The sequence below is a fragment of the Eleutherodactylus coqui genome, chromosome 1 (assembly GCF_035609145.1).
Source record: "Eleutherodactylus coqui strain aEleCoq1 chromosome 1, aEleCoq1.hap1, whole genome shotgun sequence".
Classification (NCBI taxonomy): domain Eukaryota; kingdom Metazoa; phylum Chordata; class Amphibia; order Anura; family Eleutherodactylidae; genus Eleutherodactylus; species Eleutherodactylus coqui.
Genome location: NC_089837.1, coordinates 431917374 through 431935776, shown reverse-complemented (window position 1 = coordinate 431935776; position 18403 = coordinate 431917374). Strand labels below are relative to the sequence as shown.

Sequence of the window (18403 nt, the reverse complement as noted above, 5' to 3'; positions counted from 1 at the left end):
ATGCGCTAATATGCTGCGTTGCCCTTTATTTGGCTTAAAATGCTGATTGGCTAGATCATTCTGTTACTCACATATGCTGCAGATCAGGACCGTCTGTGGCATTGTATGTAGAATGTGGTCTAAAATTTCAATGGCCCTTTTAAACGGGACAAACAATCGTTTAGATTCCTGCGATCCAGTAGGATTCTGAACAATTATCATTCAGTGTAAATGCATGCCATGACTGAATGACAAATGAGAATTTGTTCCCTTTTCATTTGCTATTCAGTTTCTGCATGTAAACAGGCAGTCGTTCACTTATGAACAGCAGCCTTTTGTTATTGTGAATCACATGCTCCAGATTAGAAAAAAATGTTGGGTATAAGGCGCAACTTACATGCGTAATAACATTACATGAGTTAGTTATTCGCCAAACTTCGCCGAAGCTTCTATGGGCAATCTGGAGCATGTGGTTTAAATGTTGACCCAGTTGGGTATATAGGGACTTAGGGTTGGCTGCACCTACTATGCATAGGGACTCTCTCCCTTCATTTCTATACGAATCCCTAGCCTACTATCTTCTAGAAAGTGGGCCTCATTCCTCGTTACCATTTTTCTACTATTCTGTTGTGAATGTATGCGGGTGGGCCAGAACGATGCCCAACCCGTTCCACCTCCATTTACTGAGCGATGCTCACTCCTGTGTAGAAGCATAGGAATGTTACTGCTGGGGCAACCTGCTGGACATCTGCGCCCGACAGGTTTTCCCATGTAAAGGGGCCCTAATAAAATAGATTTATCCACTGAAACATATTCCAGATTTATCTAACAGTGGAGAAAAGTTTAAGACACTTGAAACATTTCCGTATTTGTTGTCCAGATAGGGCATTGCTGTGTTGTAGCAGGACCTTGGTGTGATACTTGTACATATAGATATTTATCAATGTCTAAGAATAAAACGTTTGTCACAGAGGTGCAGCACAGTTACAAAAAATCTGCCATTTGCATTATTTTGCAACACTGTTCAAAAAAACCCAACATGATAATAAGTGGCAGGTGAACAAAGCCCTAGGCACATTCATCATGGCCTTTTTTCAGCATGTTTTCTGGATTCGCCCATGTTGGTGGAGAATTTCCCATGTTTTTGTGCTGTGAAAGTATTTTTGTGTAAAAATTACAGAAATGTACTAAATAAGTTTTACAGTAAGGCTAGTTCACAGAGGCAGAACAGTCTATAGCAATCGTATAAGCCCTCGGACACTTGGACACACATATATTCCACGTCAGACCAGGTAAGTACTGGAGTGAACGCTGAGCTGATTGACGAACAAAAACACACAATTGTTCTGGAACCCAATGCCGAGTGCCAGATATACAATTCTAACCAGTGATCCCTGAAAAGCCGCTAGTTGGCCAAAAAGACTAGAGATCCTGAATAAGCATTTTTATGGATAGGATAGAAAATATACACGTACTTGGACGTCTTGGAGCACACTATGAAGTAAGAAGAAGGGAAAAAGAGAAAAGAAGAACTCTCCTTCCCTCCCAATGGTTAAAGGTCTAGATGTAATGACCCCACTATTACAGAGTTGTAGCTACTACCTTTATATAGATTCTATGATGTTGGCTAATTCAGACAGTTCTACGCGTTTACTTGCGGATCATGCAGTTCATCAGGAACCGTTTTTATTCATAACCCCTAGTATGTAGGGGGAAATAGCGGTAGTGCTTCAACTAAAGAAGCTTAGCTATATATATATATATATATATATATATATATATATATATATATATATATATATATATATATATATATATGTGTGTATATATCAGTCATTAGGAGGAACCTGAATAAACAAGATATAACTCTCACCCAGATATCCCCTCTATAATTGCAGAGCAGCAAATTATGTTATTGCTTGAAGGGCATGGATAAATTGTCCAGAGTTGGACTGCGCTAAGCACTTCTCGTGGGACTATGACCCAGATGTACTATGGTAGAAAGTTCCAATTCTTCTTGCAGTGATAAGTGGCAACATGCAAAAATAAATAAAAATAGACGAGAGAAATACTATTTGTTCAGATATCTGCCATCTGTCAAATCACAGCTAGAGAAAATGCAGCTATTAGATGATACTTGATATCATTTCCAATAGCCCAAGCTGCATGCCCCAAAACAGGAAAAGTACACGTCTGTGTTTAAGCCCTCACTGCCATAACCAGTGCTCTCATAGCCCCACACCCCTCACCATGAGATTCTACTGCACCAAACGTCCATCACCGTAGAGTTCCGTGCTGATATAAGTTCAATTCAGTAGCACCTTTGGGGGAAGTAAGTGTCATGGCCGTTATATGGACTCTTGAGCCCACAGTATGGGTTTGTGAGAAGAGCTTTAAAAGTGCTTCGGTTTGGGCTCATCAAAACAAGTACTGGAAGGGAATCGACGCTGCAATAGCAATGGTACTTATATTATAGTAGGAAATGTCGCGCTTGCAACTTTTTAATTAAAGAAGGTGCGACTGAGACATTTGTCATGAGCAGAACAACACTTTCATAAATATGCCAAAGCCATAAATTACAGTGTATTAATGACACTTCTTCCACTGCGCCAGAACAAGTCCCAGGTTGATGTTGTGTAAAATTAGCCATTACCATGAGTGCTGTGACTCAGTGCCTGCTTTTAAATGGCGCAACATTAATGATAATTGTCACAAATACAAAAGATTGATGTAAAAGAGGCACACACTGTACCGAGCTCTAACCAGCTGTAAGAGCAAATTCACATGCAGCAGTCATGGGGCAAAGAATCACAGCTGCACAAAAAAACATAACAAAAAATGCATATTTCTTAGTAGTTTTTATTACTATATGTATTATTATATTCTGGACTTTTATTATTTCAGTTCCAGCTTTACATAAAGACAATTCTATGTAAAATTAAAACCCTAAAAATGTTTGTAAGTATACTATATATGGGGTCTGCTATACTGTACATGATATGGGGCTCTGCTGCATCACTATAGCTGCATGGGAATAATCCCTAAGGCCATCTTCACACCAGTTGATAAGTCACCAAGGAAAACCCGCAGCAGATGCGTAGGAAATTTGCAGTGATCAAATCTGTACCTAAATGGTGCTGATTAGGCAGTGTTTTTTGTAGTGGATCTGCCGTGGAGTTGAACCCTAGTACCATGTTTCCCCGAAAATAAGAACCCATCTTACATTAATTTTTGATCCAAAAGAGGCACTACGTCTTATTTTTGGGGGATGTCTTATTATACTTACCTAACAGACTTGGTCCACGTCCTTCCTGCTGCTCTCCACAGCTCCGACTCGCTCCCCGCAATCCTCAGCTGCTCATAGGACATAAGAAAATAATACCTACCCTGAAAATAAGCCCCAGTTTCACTGTATTACAAAAAAAAAAAAAATACATTACCTAACAGGCTCAGACCAGGTCCCTCCCGGTTCTCTCTAGAGGTTCAGTGCGGTTTGGCACAGGTCCCGCAGTCCTCAGATGCTCGTACAACATCACTTCCTAGTTATGGGATTCATAAATTCTGCCTCCAGGAAGCGATTGCTGTGATTGGTTCTTTGACCACTGCTCAGCCAATCAATGCATCGCTGGATAAACCAATGCAGTGGCTGTGATTGATCTATCCAGCAGTGCATTGATTGGCTAAGCAGCAGTCGAAGGACCAATCACAACATTGCTTCCTGGAGGTGGGATTTAGGAGTCCCGTAATTAGTGATGTTGTACGGGACACACCCATCCTGTGATTTAAAAGGCTATTTAGCCTAATGAGTTCCAGATGTTTTCTTTTCCCCGCGATGTGCAATTACTTGGGTCTCTGATGCACATTTGCGAAACCCCAGTACACTCCTGTGGGCCCTTTGGTGCTAAAATAAAGCATGTTGTGTTATTTTTTCATGTCTGCGGAATGCTCATGCTAAAACAAGAATGACAATGAATCCATTGAAATCAATCGATTATATTCTCTGCGTATTACGCATGCAAATACGAGGGGCTGTTGATAAGTCTTTGTCTTTACCCAGAAAGAAACGAGATAGGAAGATGAAACTTTACATTTATTCCACGTACTCTCCACTGATGTCAGCACACTTTGGTATTCGGAATATGGGTATTCCAAGTTCTGTAACCCTTGCAAAAAGAAGGTTTTCGGTAGTGCCTCCAACCTGTCATCTGTAGCAGATGAAGGGTTCTTTACTGTAAGAGCAGTGAGATTGTGGAACTCTCTGCCTGAAGAAGTGGTGATGGCAAAATCCATAGAGGAATTTAAGAGGGGACTAGATGTCTTTTTAGAGCGGAAGGATATTACAGGATATAAATTTTAGGTGACCAGCGGGTTGTTGATCCGGGTCTTACAGACAGGTAAGAACTATTGCAGGCTGAACAAGATGGACGTTGTCTTCATTCGGCCTAACATACTATCTGACTATGTTACTATGTAGATGATAGTTAGAGGGAGCTAGATCTGGTGAATAAGGTGGGTGGTCAACCAGCTGGAAGCCTAGCTCCACCAGTTTTGCCGTGGTCGCTTGTGCAGTGTGAGCAGAGGCGTTGTCTTGCAGGAACAAGATTCCTTTGGACAGCTTGCCACGCCTTTTGGCCTTCAGAGCTGCCTTCAGTTGGTCCAAAAGTTCAATATAATACCTTGCATTGATGGTGGAACCATTTTGAAGAACTTATTCCAGAACACAGATGCCATGGCTGATTTTTGCACCCTGAACTTCTTTGGGTGAGGAGAACCACTGTGCCCCCACTCTTTTGACTGCTCCTTGGTTTCAGGGTCATACAAATAAATCCAGGTCTCATCCATAGTGACCAGTTGATCCAGTAAGTTCTTATCAGTCTGGGAACGCTGACAAATGGACTGTGAAGTTTTCACTCGCATGCTTTTCTGATCTGTTGTCAAACATTTGGGGACCCACTTTGCAGAAAGCTTCTTCATGTTCAAATGTTCATGGATAATGACACAAACACATTCACGAGAAATCCCCCTGATGTCTGCTATTCCTTTACCTGAAATTCACCGATTCTCCAGTATGAGGTTGTGCACAGCATCGACGATCTACGGAACAACAACCTCTCTCGGTCGTCCAAGACGTTCCTCATCATTGGTGCTGAAGTGGACTGTTTTAAATTTGGCAACCCAGTTCTTAACTGTAGAATATGAAGGGCATTGATCCCTCAATATCCCCTGCGACATATCACCATAAATATCCTTCATGGCCTTTCTTGCAGAAACAAGAATGTTATCACTCCTCTGCTCTCATTTGCTGTGAATATCGCTTTAGACTCCGCCATTTTGTTTTCCCGTGTGCCTAGATCACTGTTGCCATAAGCTACAAACACAAAATTTTGAAAACCTATATTAGACACATAAGGCTTTCATGTGATGTAACATTCATTACCATAGAAACAAAAAAAGAACACAAAGTCAAAGACTTATCAACACCCCCTCGTACATCCATGGGAAGCCGCCATTAGGCTGGCTTCATGTGTACAATATGTAAAGAATGGAACCCATTGATTTCAATGAGTTCTTTCACATGCGCGTACATTCGTTATACCAAACCCCATACTTACGCGAATACGCCTGTGTCAATCCAGCCGCAGATTCGTTGTAGAAATTTTAGCCAGGTCAAAATAACACGGCGAAGATAAGACATCACGGCCAAATATGCCGGTCAATGTTTTGACGCAGCCGGAAAAGATAGGTTTTGCCCTATCTTTTGGCCGCAATCAGTCGTCAGCTCCTATAGAAGCCTCTGGGAGCTGCCAGCAAAGAGAGGGGGAGGGAGTTTAACAGCGGCTAGAGCTGCTAAACTATGTCAGCTGACTCCATTCATCAAGTTGAAGGATTTTATTTGGCCGAAGGAATTCTGGGATGCGGACATGTGAATGAGTGAGGAAACGTGAGATTTAGCTTGACTTGGTCACAGCTTTCTCTCGTTCATGCGTTTTTTCGTTTTTTTTTCTTGTGATGCAGGTGGCCAAAAAACACAATGCTCGTGCAAAAGAGGCCTTAAAAGAGGCCTAGATTACTAGAAGAATGGATCAGCACCACTCTTCTCTATAGGCTGTGTCTGCTACTACATTTCAGCCCAATTCAAGCAAATCAATTCTTAGATTTATCGGATTAATCTTTACTATTATAGCATTTTACGGTTATAGCGTTTATTAAGCTTTCTTACATTAAAATATATATCGTATGTACACTACCGTTCAAAAGTTTGGGGTCACATTGAAATGTCCTTATTTTTGAAGGAAAAGCACTGTACTTTTCAATGAAGATAACTTTAAACTAGTCCTAACTTTAAACAAATGCACTCTATACATTGCTAATGTGGTAAATGACTATTCTAGCTGCAAATGTCTGGTTTTTTGTGCAATATCTACAAAGGTGTATAGAGGCCCATTTCCAGCAACTATCACTCCAGTGTTCTAATGGTACAATGTGTTTGCTCATTGGCTCAGAAGGCTAATTGATGATTAGAAAACCCTTGTGCAATCATGTTCACACATCTGAAAACAGTCTAGCTCGTTACAGAAGCTACAAAACTGACCTTCCTGTGAGCAGATTGAGTTTCTGGAGCATCACATTTGTGGGGTCAATTAAACGCTCAAAATGGCCAGAAAAAGAGAACTGTCATCTGAAACTCGACAGTCTATTCTTGTTCTTAGAAATGAAGGCTATTCCATGCGAGAAATTGCTAAGAAATTGAAGATTTCCTACAACGGTGTGTACTACTCCCTTCAGAGGACAGCACAAACAGGCTCTAACCAGAGTAGAAAAAGAAGTGGGAGGCCGCGTTGCACAACTAAGCAAGAAGATAAGCACATTAGAGTCTCTAGTTTGAGAAACAGACGCCTCACAGGTACCCAACTGGCATCTTCATTAAATAGTACCCGCAAAACACCAGTGTCAACATCTACAGTGAAGAGGCGGCTGCGGGATTTTGGGCTTCAGGGCAGAGTGGCAAAGAAAAAGCCATATCTGAGACTGGCCAATAAAAGAAAAAGATTAAGATGGGCAAAAGAACACAGACATTGGACAGAGGAAGACTGGAAAAAAGTGTTGTGGACGGATGAATCCAAGTTTGAGGTGTTTGGATCACAAAGAAGAACGTTTGTGAGACGCAGAACAAATGAAAAGATGCTGGAAGAATGCCTGACGCCATCTGTTAAGCATGGTGGAGGTAATGTGATGGTCTGGGGTTGCTTTGGTGCTGGTAAGATGGGAGATTTGTACAGGGTAAAAGGGATTCTGAATAAGGAAGGCTATCACTCCATTTTGCAACGCCATGCCATACCCAGTGGACAGCGCTTGATTGGAACCAATTTCATCCTACAACAGGACAATGACCCTAAACACACCTCCAAATTGTGCAAGAACTATTTACAGCAGAAGCAGGCAGCTGGTATTCTATCGGTAATGGAGTGGCCAGCGCAGTCACCAGATCTGAACCCCATTGAGCTGTTGTGGGAGCAGCTTGACCGCATGGTACGCCAGAAGTGCCCATCCAACCAATCCAACTTGTGGGAGATGCTTCTAGAAGCGTGGGGTGCAATTTCTCAAGCTTACCTCAACAAATTAACAGCTAGAATGTCAAAGGTGTGCAATGCTGTAATTGCTGCAAAAGGAGGATTCTTTGACGAAAGCAAAGTTTGATGTAACAACAATGTTATTTCAAATACAAATCATTATTTCTAACCTTGTCAATGTCTTGACTCTATTTTCTATTCATTTCACAACGCATGGTGGTGAATAAGTGTGACTTTTCATGGAAAACACAAAATTGTTTGGGTGACCCCAAACTTTTGAACGGTAGTGTATGTATGCATTAATTCACATGAAATTTTGTATATTTGCAAGTGCTATTTTCTATGTAGTTATAGATATTGTGTAGTGTATACTATTAACAACTAATCAGAAGGAAATTGTATAAATAGATAGTTATACAAGTCGATAGTAAATATAATGAAAAAGTCTTTGTTTTAACAAGCAGCACGATGTAACATATCCCTGACCACTGTAACTTGTCAGATAAGTGTGCTGTTCGACCAGAAGACATACATAGTGGAACGATAGTTGAAAATAGAATCCCTTTAAATACTTTGTGTGACTGAGTGAACTACTATAGCAAGTTCCAAAAAACAGCCATGTGATACCAGCCTTAAGGCAAAGCTGTGACCTAGTCCTCTAGTATTAATTTACTGCTTAGTGCCTCATGTACTATGCAGTGTTAAAACACAGGTTTCCCCAGGGGAGCGCTGTCAAGCATTCACAGGTCAGATGCCCTGGGGCCACTTCATTTTACAAATAAGGATCTGCTCTTGCAGTTCTTCGTAATGTCCAGGCCTGCAGGATATACACATTTGAATACTTCATAACTAGTTACACCTACATGTTTTCCAAAAATAATACATTATTCTAAATACAAAGCCAGTCTCACAGTCGCGTAGACCACTTTGTTCCAGATGCATTAGAGAGAGTTCCAGTCGTTCTTCCATCAGCCTATGCAGCAGTAAGTCTATAGACTGCATCTAGACTTAGAGAAATGGGTCATAACATTATGATAATGATTAGAGATGAGCGAACGTACTCGTCCGAGCTTGATGCTCGTTCGAGTATTAGGGTGTTCGAGATGCTCGTTACTAGAGGCGAGCACCACGCGATGTTCGAGTTACTTTCACTTTCATCTCTGAGACATTAGCGCGCTTTTCTGACCAATAGAAAGACAGGGAAGGCATTACAACTTCCTCCTGTGATGTTCCAGCCCTATACCACCCCCCTGCAGTGAGTGGCTGGGGAGATCAGGTGTCACCCGAGTATTTAAATCTGCCCCGCCCACGGCTCGCCACAGATGCATTCTGACATAGATCAGGGAAAGTGCTATTGATGCTGCTGCTGCTATAGGGAGAGCGTTAGGAGTTATTTTAGGCTTGAAGAACCCCAATGGTCCTTCTTAGGGCCACATCTGACCGTGTGCAGTACTGTTAAGGTTGCAGTGAGCAGTGTTGCACTTTTTTTTTTTTTTTTTGTATATCGGGTGTGCAGAGCATTGCGTCCTCAGTCTGCAGTAATTTTACATAGTATAGGGCCAGTACTGGTGAGGCAGGGACAGTGGGAAAGGTGAAAGAGATATACTGTCTATATAGGCAGTGGGCTTTTTCAAACAAATTTGGGAAAAATACTATCTTTGGGCTGCCTGTGACCATCTTGAGTGTACTGCGTCTCTGCTGGGGGTAGTAGTCCTAATTAATACGCAGCTAAGTGTTACAGCAGGCTTGCGCAAAATTCTTTCCTGGCTCTGCATTGCCCGTTACATCACCGCCGTCATCCCGTCCAGAGAGAAACAGTCTGCAGTAATTTTACATAGTATAGGGCCAGTAGTGGTGAGGCAGGGACAGTGGGAAAGGTGAAAGAGATATACTGTCAATATAGGCAGTGGGCTTTTTCAAACAAATTTGGGAAAAATACTATCTTTGGGCTGCCTGTGACCGTCTTGAGTGTACTGTGTCTCTGCTGGGGGTAGTAGTCCTAATAAATACGCAGCTAAGTGTTACAGCAGGCTTGCACAAAATTCTTTCCTGGCTCTGCATTGCCCGTTACATCACCGCCGTCATCCCGTCCAGAGAGAAACAGTCTGCAGTAATTTTACATAGTATAGGGCCAGTAGTGGTGAGGCAGGGAAAGTGGGAAAGGTGAAAGAGATATACTGTCTATATAGGCAGTGGGCTTTTTCAAACAAATTTGGGAAAAATACTATCTTTGGGCTGCCTGTGACCGTCTTGAGTGTACTGCGTCTCTGCTGGGGGTAGTAGTCCTAATTAATATGCAGCTAAGTGTTACAGCAGGCTTGCGCAAAATTCTTTCCTGGCTCTGCGTTGCCCGTTACATCACCGCCGTCATCCCGTCCAGAGGGAAACAGTATACATATATACGCTGCCTACAGTATCTGTCTGCTGTCTCAGCTCAGCCTTTAAAAAAATAGAAGCAAAACACTTAAGGTCTACTAGTGGCCTTTGGACACTTGACTGCTTCTGCGCTGTGAATTCCGCTAGCTCAGTCATACGCACCTACGTCTCACTACAGGCTTGCGCAAAATTCTTTCCTGGCTCTGCTGTGCGTTCCGTAAGCGAAGTCAGCCTCCAACCACAGGCCAATAAGCGGCATATTTAATTACAGCGTTCTGTTTCTGCACTACTGGTAATACACCATGCTGAGAGGTAGGCCTAGAGGACGTGGACGCGAGCGAGGACGCGGAGGCCCAAGTCAGGGTGTGGGCACAGGCCGAGCTCCTGATCCAGGTGTATCACAGCCGACAGCTGCGGGATTAGGAGAGAGGCATGTTTCTGGCGTCCCAAGATTAATCTCACAATTAATGGGTCCACGCGGTAGACCTTTATTAGAAAATGAGCAGTGTGAGCAGGTCCTGTCGTGGATGGCAGAAAGTGCATCCAGCAATCTATCGACTACCCAGAGTTCTGCGCCGTCCACTGCTGCAACTCTGAATCCTCTGGCTGCTGCTCCTCCTTCCTCCCAGGCTCCTTACTCCATTACAATGACACATTCTGAGGAGCAGGCAGACTCCCAGGAACAGTTCTCGGGCCCCTGCCCAGAATGGGCAGCAATGGTTCCTATCCCACTGGAGGAGTTTGTCGTGACCGAAGCCCAACCTTTGGAAAGTTCCCGGGGTCCGGGGGATGAGGCTGGGGACTTCCGGCAACTGTCTCAAGAGCTTTTAGTGGGTGAGGAGGACGACGACGATGAGACACAGTTGTCTATCACTCAGGTAGTAGTAATTGCAGTAAGTCCGAGGGAGGAGCGCACAGAGGATTCGGAGGAAGAGCAGCAGGACGATGAGGTGACTGACCCCACATGGTTTGCTAAGCCTACTGAGGACAGGTCTTCAGAGGGGGAGGCAAGTGCAGCAGCAGGGCAGGTTGGAAGAGGCAGTGCGGTGGCCAGGGGTAGAGGCAGGGCCAGACCGAATAAACCACCAACTGTTTCCCAAAGCACCCCCTCGCGCCATGCCACCCTGCAGAGGCCGACGTGCTCAAAGGTCTGGCAGTTTTTCACTGAGAGTGCAGACGACCGACGAACAGTGGTGTGCAACCTTTGTCGCGCCAAGATCAGCCGGGGAGCCACCACCACCAGCCTCACCACCACCAGCATGCGCAGGCATATGATGGCCAAGCACCCCACAAGGTGGGACGAAGGCCGTTCACCGCCTCCGGTTTGCACCACTGCCTCTCCCCCTGTGCTCAAACCTGCCACTGAGATCCAACCCCCCTCTCAGGACACAGACACGACCGTCTCCCGGCCTGCACCCACACCCTCACCTCCGCTGTCTTCGGCCCCATCCACCAATGTCTCTCTCAGCGCACCGTCCAGCCGTCGCTAGCGCAAGTGTTGGAGCGCAAGTGCAAGTACGCCGCCACGTACCCACACGCTCAAGCATTAAACGTGCACATAGCCAAATTGATCAGCCTGGAGATGCTGCCGTATAGGCTTGTGGAAACGGAGGTTTTCAAAAACATGATGGCGGCGGCGGCCCCGCGCCATTCGGTTCCCAGTCGCCATTACTTTTCCCGATGTGCCGTCCCAGCCCTGCACGACCACGTCTCCCGCAACATTGTACGCGCCCTCACCAACGCGGTTACTGCCAAGGTCCACTTAACAACGGACACGTGGACAAGCACAGGCGGGCAGGGCCACTATATCTCCCTGACGGCACATTGGGTGAATTTAGTGGAGGCTGGGACCGAGTCAGAGCCTGGGACCGCTCACGTCCTACCCACCCCCAGAATTGCGGGCCCCAGCTCAATGCTGGTATCTGCAGCGGTGTATGCTTCCTCCACTAAACCACCCTCCTCCTCCTCCTCCTACGCAACCTCTGTCTTGCAATCAAGATGTGTCAGCAGCAGCACGTCGCCAGCAGTCGGTGTCGCGCTGCGTGGCAGCACAGCGGTGGCCAAGCGTCAGCAGGCCGTGCTGAAACTACTCAGCTTAGGAGAGAAGAGGCACACGGCCCACGAACTGCTGCAGGGTCTGACAGAGCAGACCGACCGCTGGCTTTCGCCGCTGAGCCTCCAACCGGGCATGGTCGTGTGTGACAACGGCCGTAACCTGGTGGCGGCTCTGCAGCTCGGCAGCCTCACGCACGTGCCATGCCTGGCCCACGTCTTTAATTTGGTGGTTCAGCGCTTTCTGAAAAGCTACCCGCGCTTGTCACACCTGCTCGGAAAGGTGCGCCGACTCAGCGCACATTTCCGCAAGTCCAACACGGACGCTGCCACCCGGCGCACCCTGCAACATCGGTTTAATCTGCCAGTGCACCGACTGCTGTGCGACGTGCCCACACGGTGGAACTCTACGCTCCACATGTTGGCCAGGCTCTATGAGCAGCGTAGAGCTATAGTGGAATACCAACTCCAACATGGGCGGCGTAGTGGGAGTCAGCCTCCTCAATTCTTTACAGAAGAGTGGGCCTGGTTGGCAGACATCTGCCAGGTCCTTGGAAACTTTGAGGAGTCTACCCAGGTGGTGAGCGGCGATGCTGCAATCATTAGCGTCACCATTCCTCTGCTATGCCTCTTGAGAAGTTCCCTGCAAAGCATAAAGGCAGACGCTTTGCGCTCGGAAACGGAGGAGGGGGAAGACAGTATGTCGCTGGATAGTCAGAGCACCCTCCTGTCTATATCTCAGCGCGTTGAGGAGGAGGAGGAGGGGGAGGAGCATGAGGAGGAGGGGGAAGAGACAGCTTGTCCCACTGCTGAGGGTACCCATGCTGCTTGCCTGTCATCCTTTCAGCGTGTATGGCCTGAGGAGGAGGAGGAGGAGGATCCTGAAAGTGATCTTCCTAGTGAGGACAGCCATGTGTTGCGTACAGGTACCCTGGCACACATGGCTGACTTCATGTTAGGATGCCTTTCTCGTGACCCTCGCGTTACACGCATTCTGGCCACTACGGATTACTGGGTGTACACACTGCTCGACCCACGGTATAAGGAGAACCTTTCCACTCTCATACCCGAAGAGGAAAGGGGTTCGAGAGTGATGCTATACCACAGGACCCTGGTGGACAAACTGATGGTAAAATTCCCATCCGACAGTGCTAGTGGCAGAAGGCACAGTTCCGAGGGCCAGGTAGCAGGGCAGGCGCGGAGATCAGGCAGCATGTACAGCGCAGGCGGGGGAACACTCTCCAAGGCCTTTGACAGCTTTATGGCTTCCCAGCAAGACTATGTCACCGCTCCCCAGTCAAGGCTGAGTCGGCGGGAGCACTGTAAAAGGATGGTGAGGGAGTACGTAGCCGATCGCACGACCGACGATGAACAAAGCCTGGATTTCCCCAGACTTCTCTTCTCCACCAGCGGACAGCAGCGATACCTAAACAATACGTAGGCTGCACCCGCGGATGGAAGTATCGTTCTCTATCACCATAAAAACCGGGGACCTTTTAGCTTCATCAATCTGTGTATTATATTCATCCTCCTCCTCCTGCTCCTCCTCCTGAAACCTCACGTAATCACGCCGAACAGGCAATTTTTCTGAGGCCCACAAGGCTCAGTCATATAACTTTTGTAAACAATGTTTATACGTTTCAATTCTCAATTCAGTAAAGCGTTGAAACTTGCACCTGAACCAATTTTTATTTTAACTGGGCTGCCTACAGGCCTAGTTACAAATTAAGCCATATTAACCAAAATGATTAATGGGTTTCACCTGCCCTCTTGGTTGGGCATGGGCAATTTTTCTGAAGTATATTCGTACTGTTGGTACACCAATTTTTTCGGGCCCTTGCCTACATTGTAATCCTAGTCATTTTTAGCCCACCTGCATTAAAGCTGACGTTACCTCAGCTGTGCTGGGCACTGCAATGGGATATCTTTATGTACTGCCGGTGGGTTCCAGGGAGCCACCCATGCTGTCGGTCCACACGGAGTTGTAACTGCATGTGTCCACTTCTAAAGAACCCCAATCTGACTGGGGCATGCAGTGTGGGACGAAGACCACCTGCATTTAATCCGACGTTACCTCAGCTGTGATGGGCAATGCAATGGGATATATTTATGTACCGCCGGTGGCTTCCTGGGACCCACCCATGCTGTCGGTCCACACGGAGTGGTAACTGCATGTGTCCACTTCTAAAGAACCCCAGTCTGACTGGGGCATGCAGTGTGGGACGAAGCCCACCTGCATTAAACTTGATGTTACCTCAGCTGTGATGGGCACTGCAATGGGATATATTTATGTACCGCCGGTGGCTTCCTGGGACCCACCCATGCTGTCGGTCCACACGGAGTTGTAACTGCATGTGTCCACTTTTAAGGAACCCCAGTCTGACTGGGGCATGCAGTGTGGGCCGAAGACCACCTGCATTAAACCTGACGTTACCTCAGCTGTGCTGGGCACTGCAATGGGATTTATTTATATACCGCCGGTGGGTTCCAGGGAGCCACCCATGCTGTCGGTCCACACGGAGTTGTAACTGCATGTGTCCACTTCTAAAGAACCCCAGTCTGACTGGGGCATGCAGTGTGGGACGAAGACCACCTGCATTTAATCGGACGTTACCTCAGCTGTGATGGGCAATGCAATGGGATATATTTATGTACCGCCGGTGGCTTCCTGGGACCCACCCATGCTGTCGGTCCACACGGAGTTGTAACTGCATGTGTCCACATCTAAAGAACCCCAGTCTGACTGGGGCATGCAGTGTGGGCCGAAGCCCACCTGCATTAAACCTGACGTTACCTCAGCTGTTATGGGCACTGCAATGGGATTTATTTATGTACCGCTGGTGGGTTCCAGGGAGCCACCCATGCTGTGGGTCCACAGGGACTTCACATTAGGGATTTGTACCTGCCAGTGTCTATGTATTAAAAACCCCGGTCAGACTGGGGCATGCACTGTGGGCCAAAGACCACCTGCATTAAACCTGACGTTACCTCAGCTGTGCTGGGCACTGCAATGGGATATATTTATGTACCGCCGGTGGCTTCCTGGGACCCACGCATGCTGTCGGTCCACACGGAGTTGTAACTGCATGTGTCCACTTCTAAAGAACCCCAGTCTGACTGGGGCATGCAGTGTGGGTCGAAGCCCACCTGCATTAAACCTGACGTTACCTCAGCTGTGATGGGCAATGCAATGGGATTTATTTATGTACAGCCGGCGGGTTCCAGGGAGCCACCCATGCTGTGGGTGCACACGGAATTCCCATTGCGGAGTTCTACCTGCCTGTGACTATTTATAAAAAACCCCGGTCTGACTGGGGCATGCAGACACCTTGACAGAATGAATACACTATTGGCACATGGGTTCCCCATTGCTATGCCCATGTGTGCAGCTCCTGATGGAGGTGGCACAGGATTGGATTTCTCATTGCTTCTGTACAGCATTATGGGCTATCACCCCGCCCCTTTTAAAGAGGGTCGCTGTCTGGCCGTGCCAACCCTCTGCAGTGTGTACCTGCGGTTCCTCCTCATGGCAGACGCACTTATAAATAGACATGAGGGTGGTGTGGCGTGAGGGCAGCTGAAGGCTGCGCAGGGACACTTTGGTGTGCGCTGTGGACACTGGGTCATGCGGGGGGGGGGGGGTTGGGCAGCATGTAACCCAGGAGAAGTGGTAGCGGAGTGTCATGCAGGCAGTGATTGTGCTTTGTTGGAGGTAGTGTGGTGCTTAGCTAAGGTATGCATTGCTAATGAGGGCTTTTCAGAAGTAAAAATTGTTGGGAGGGGGGGGCCACGCTTGCCGCTATTGTGGCTTAATAGTGGGACCTGGGAGATGCAGCCCAACATGTAGCCCCTCGCCTGCCCTATCCGTTGCTGTGTCGTTCCCATCACTTTCTTGAATTGCCCAGATTTTCACAAATGGAAACCTTAGCGAGCATCGGCGAAATACAAAAATGCTCGAGTCGCCCATTGACTTCAATGGGGTTCGTTACTCGAAACAAACCCTCGAGCATCGCGAAATTTTCGTCCCGAGTAACGTGCACCCGAGCATTTTGGTGCTCGCTCATCTCTAATAATGATGTATACATACAACATTCTGCATTATAATTTGTTGTTTTTTTTTTATATTCCCATTATTTATATAACACCAAGATATTATACAGTGCTTTGTACCGAATCTGTTCATTCCCAACAGTCAAGTTCCCGCTCAGACGCCATCTGACCCATGCCACCACATGTGAGGGTACTTATTACATGGATTTAGGTAAAGATCTATGGGCAAGTTTAAACTTTGCATTACAGCACCACAACCACACAGACAATGCAGAGGTAAAAATGTGTTACGTTTATGCCGTGTTGGCACTTTTTTGCTATAATCATCACTGCATATTTTTTATCTGATTCTATAGGAAACTACAATTGCTTTACTGCAACTAAAAGCAGTAACTATAGTTTTTACATGTGATTTTCAGGAGCCATTCCTTTTTTACTTCAGTTCACTTTCATCAGACCACCAGTGTAGTGACCCAGAGTTAGGGTTTCTCCAGCCTTCGTGATCTGTTCATCTTTATGCGCAAGTTAGTCTGTGTTTGGTGTATGTGTTGGTGTCATCAACCTTGATGAAGTCTGTTTGTCTGCCCTCCTAACCTGCTGTGCACGATGTGATTGGTGTTTGAGGGCTTAGGGAGGAGTTAGGAGAAAGTAGAAAGAGAGAGTAGGATTTAGTCGGTGGAGGAGGTGGTGTGTGCTGAGGTCAACGGCGCTGATGCACCTGCCGGGATTCAGCCTCAGTCCGGTCTCACATGCCAAACTTATTCCCTCCAGGGACTGGAGCTCAGGGGACTCAACCAGGGGGAGAAGTTGGAGTATGGTTGTTGCACACTCCCCCTCTGAACTGCATCGCCCAGGGAGGAACAAAATTCCCTACAGCTAGCACAGGGTATTGGGAAGTAAGAGATGAGGAGAAAGAGCGTTTGAGAATTCTTTCCAAGACAGGAGTAACTGCCCCAAGAGAGTGTCCATCAGATAACTATGACTGAGGCCGTATGTGCCTTGGGGAGAAAAAGGACTCTGTTTTCACGTGTGCCTGAAAGGTGTGCAGGGGAAGTAAGCGTGTCAAGAAACGTGGTACTTAATTTGTTCAAGAGCACTTGTTTCTCATTAAAAACCACTTACATACATAGTAACATAGTATGCTTGGCTGAAAGAAGACAATGTCCATCTAGTTCAGCCTGTTTCAATCATCCACTTGTTGATCCAGAGGAAGGCAAAAAAAACCAATGAGGCAGAAAGAGTTGAAAAATCAAGAGTTGAAAACGGGAGAAAAAGAAAACCGAGTGCCTTCGGTTTTGAAAGACATTGTGGTTGTAGACTCATTTATTTTACTGCGAGTGACTTGTCACTCATCTACGGGCACTGGTGTCATGAAGACAATCTAGAACTAATCCTCGGTAGTAAGGACTGTTATAGCTTATCCCCTTGCAAGCGGCTAAGCTGGGCTGTACTTTGGTTCTCAGGAGAGGAGACGGTAGTGCCCCCGTGAAACATTGCCATCTTGTACTCTGCTGTCTCCCAGGCTGAAGGCCTGGCTCTTGGTCGCTGCACTGGGACCTTCACTAATCCTGAGAATGTGGAGGTCCCATTTGCCCTACTTCTGGTGGGCATTTGAATTCAGATCGAGTAGGAGCTGCAGTCCTCCAGTGTATGGAAGTGGGGCATACAGGAACTCCATATTCTCAGAATCAGTGGAGGTCCCAGCAATTTTCACCTATCCAGCGGATGTGTGAAAACTTGAAAAAAGGTTTAGTTACCAAAATACCCCTTTAAGTACAGTGAAGGTTCCATTATAGTCTCGGTCCATTGGTTGTAGCGGCAAGAACCATGAAAGTGGAGGTGTACCTTGACATTCTGGACAGTAGTATGCTTCCGACAATGTGGTAATACTCTGGGAATGGTCAGCAATACTTCCAACAAGACAACGCGCCTTGTCACAAATCCAACTTTGTTTTATGTTGGTTTGAAGATATGGTTGTTCCATGATTGGACTGGCCTGCAGAGAGTCCCGACCTGAACCCTACTGAACATTTTTGGGATGGACTGGACATCAGGTCAAGAAATAGGAACAGCGTCTGTATTGAGAGAACTTGCCAGACATTTGCAAAATGAATGGATAGAAAAACTGTTACAGTCCATGGTCTGCGAAGGGGTCATGGCACAGGGATCTCGACACGTAGATGGTCTGGCTGCACTACCCCAGTCGGTCCTACAGCTTAATATTTATGTGGATTGTCATTTATTTATGTATTACTTGGGTTGTTTCCCGATATTCCCTCCCTTGTCATAGATTTAATTCTCTTGTGTCGTATCGTATGTTGATTTTACCCTAGTGTTTGTGGAAGTTTGTCTTTCCTATTGTATTACCCCGGCTG

At 46.4% G+C, this 18403-nt stretch overlaps 1 protein-coding gene across 2 annotated transcripts in view; it reads left to right on the top strand.

Moving 5' to 3' along the window:
* Nucleotides 1–18403, top strand: part of ERICH6B (glutamate rich 6B) — a 209361-nt gene that overhangs the window by 69183 nt on the left and 121775 nt on the right. The window lies entirely within an intron of this gene.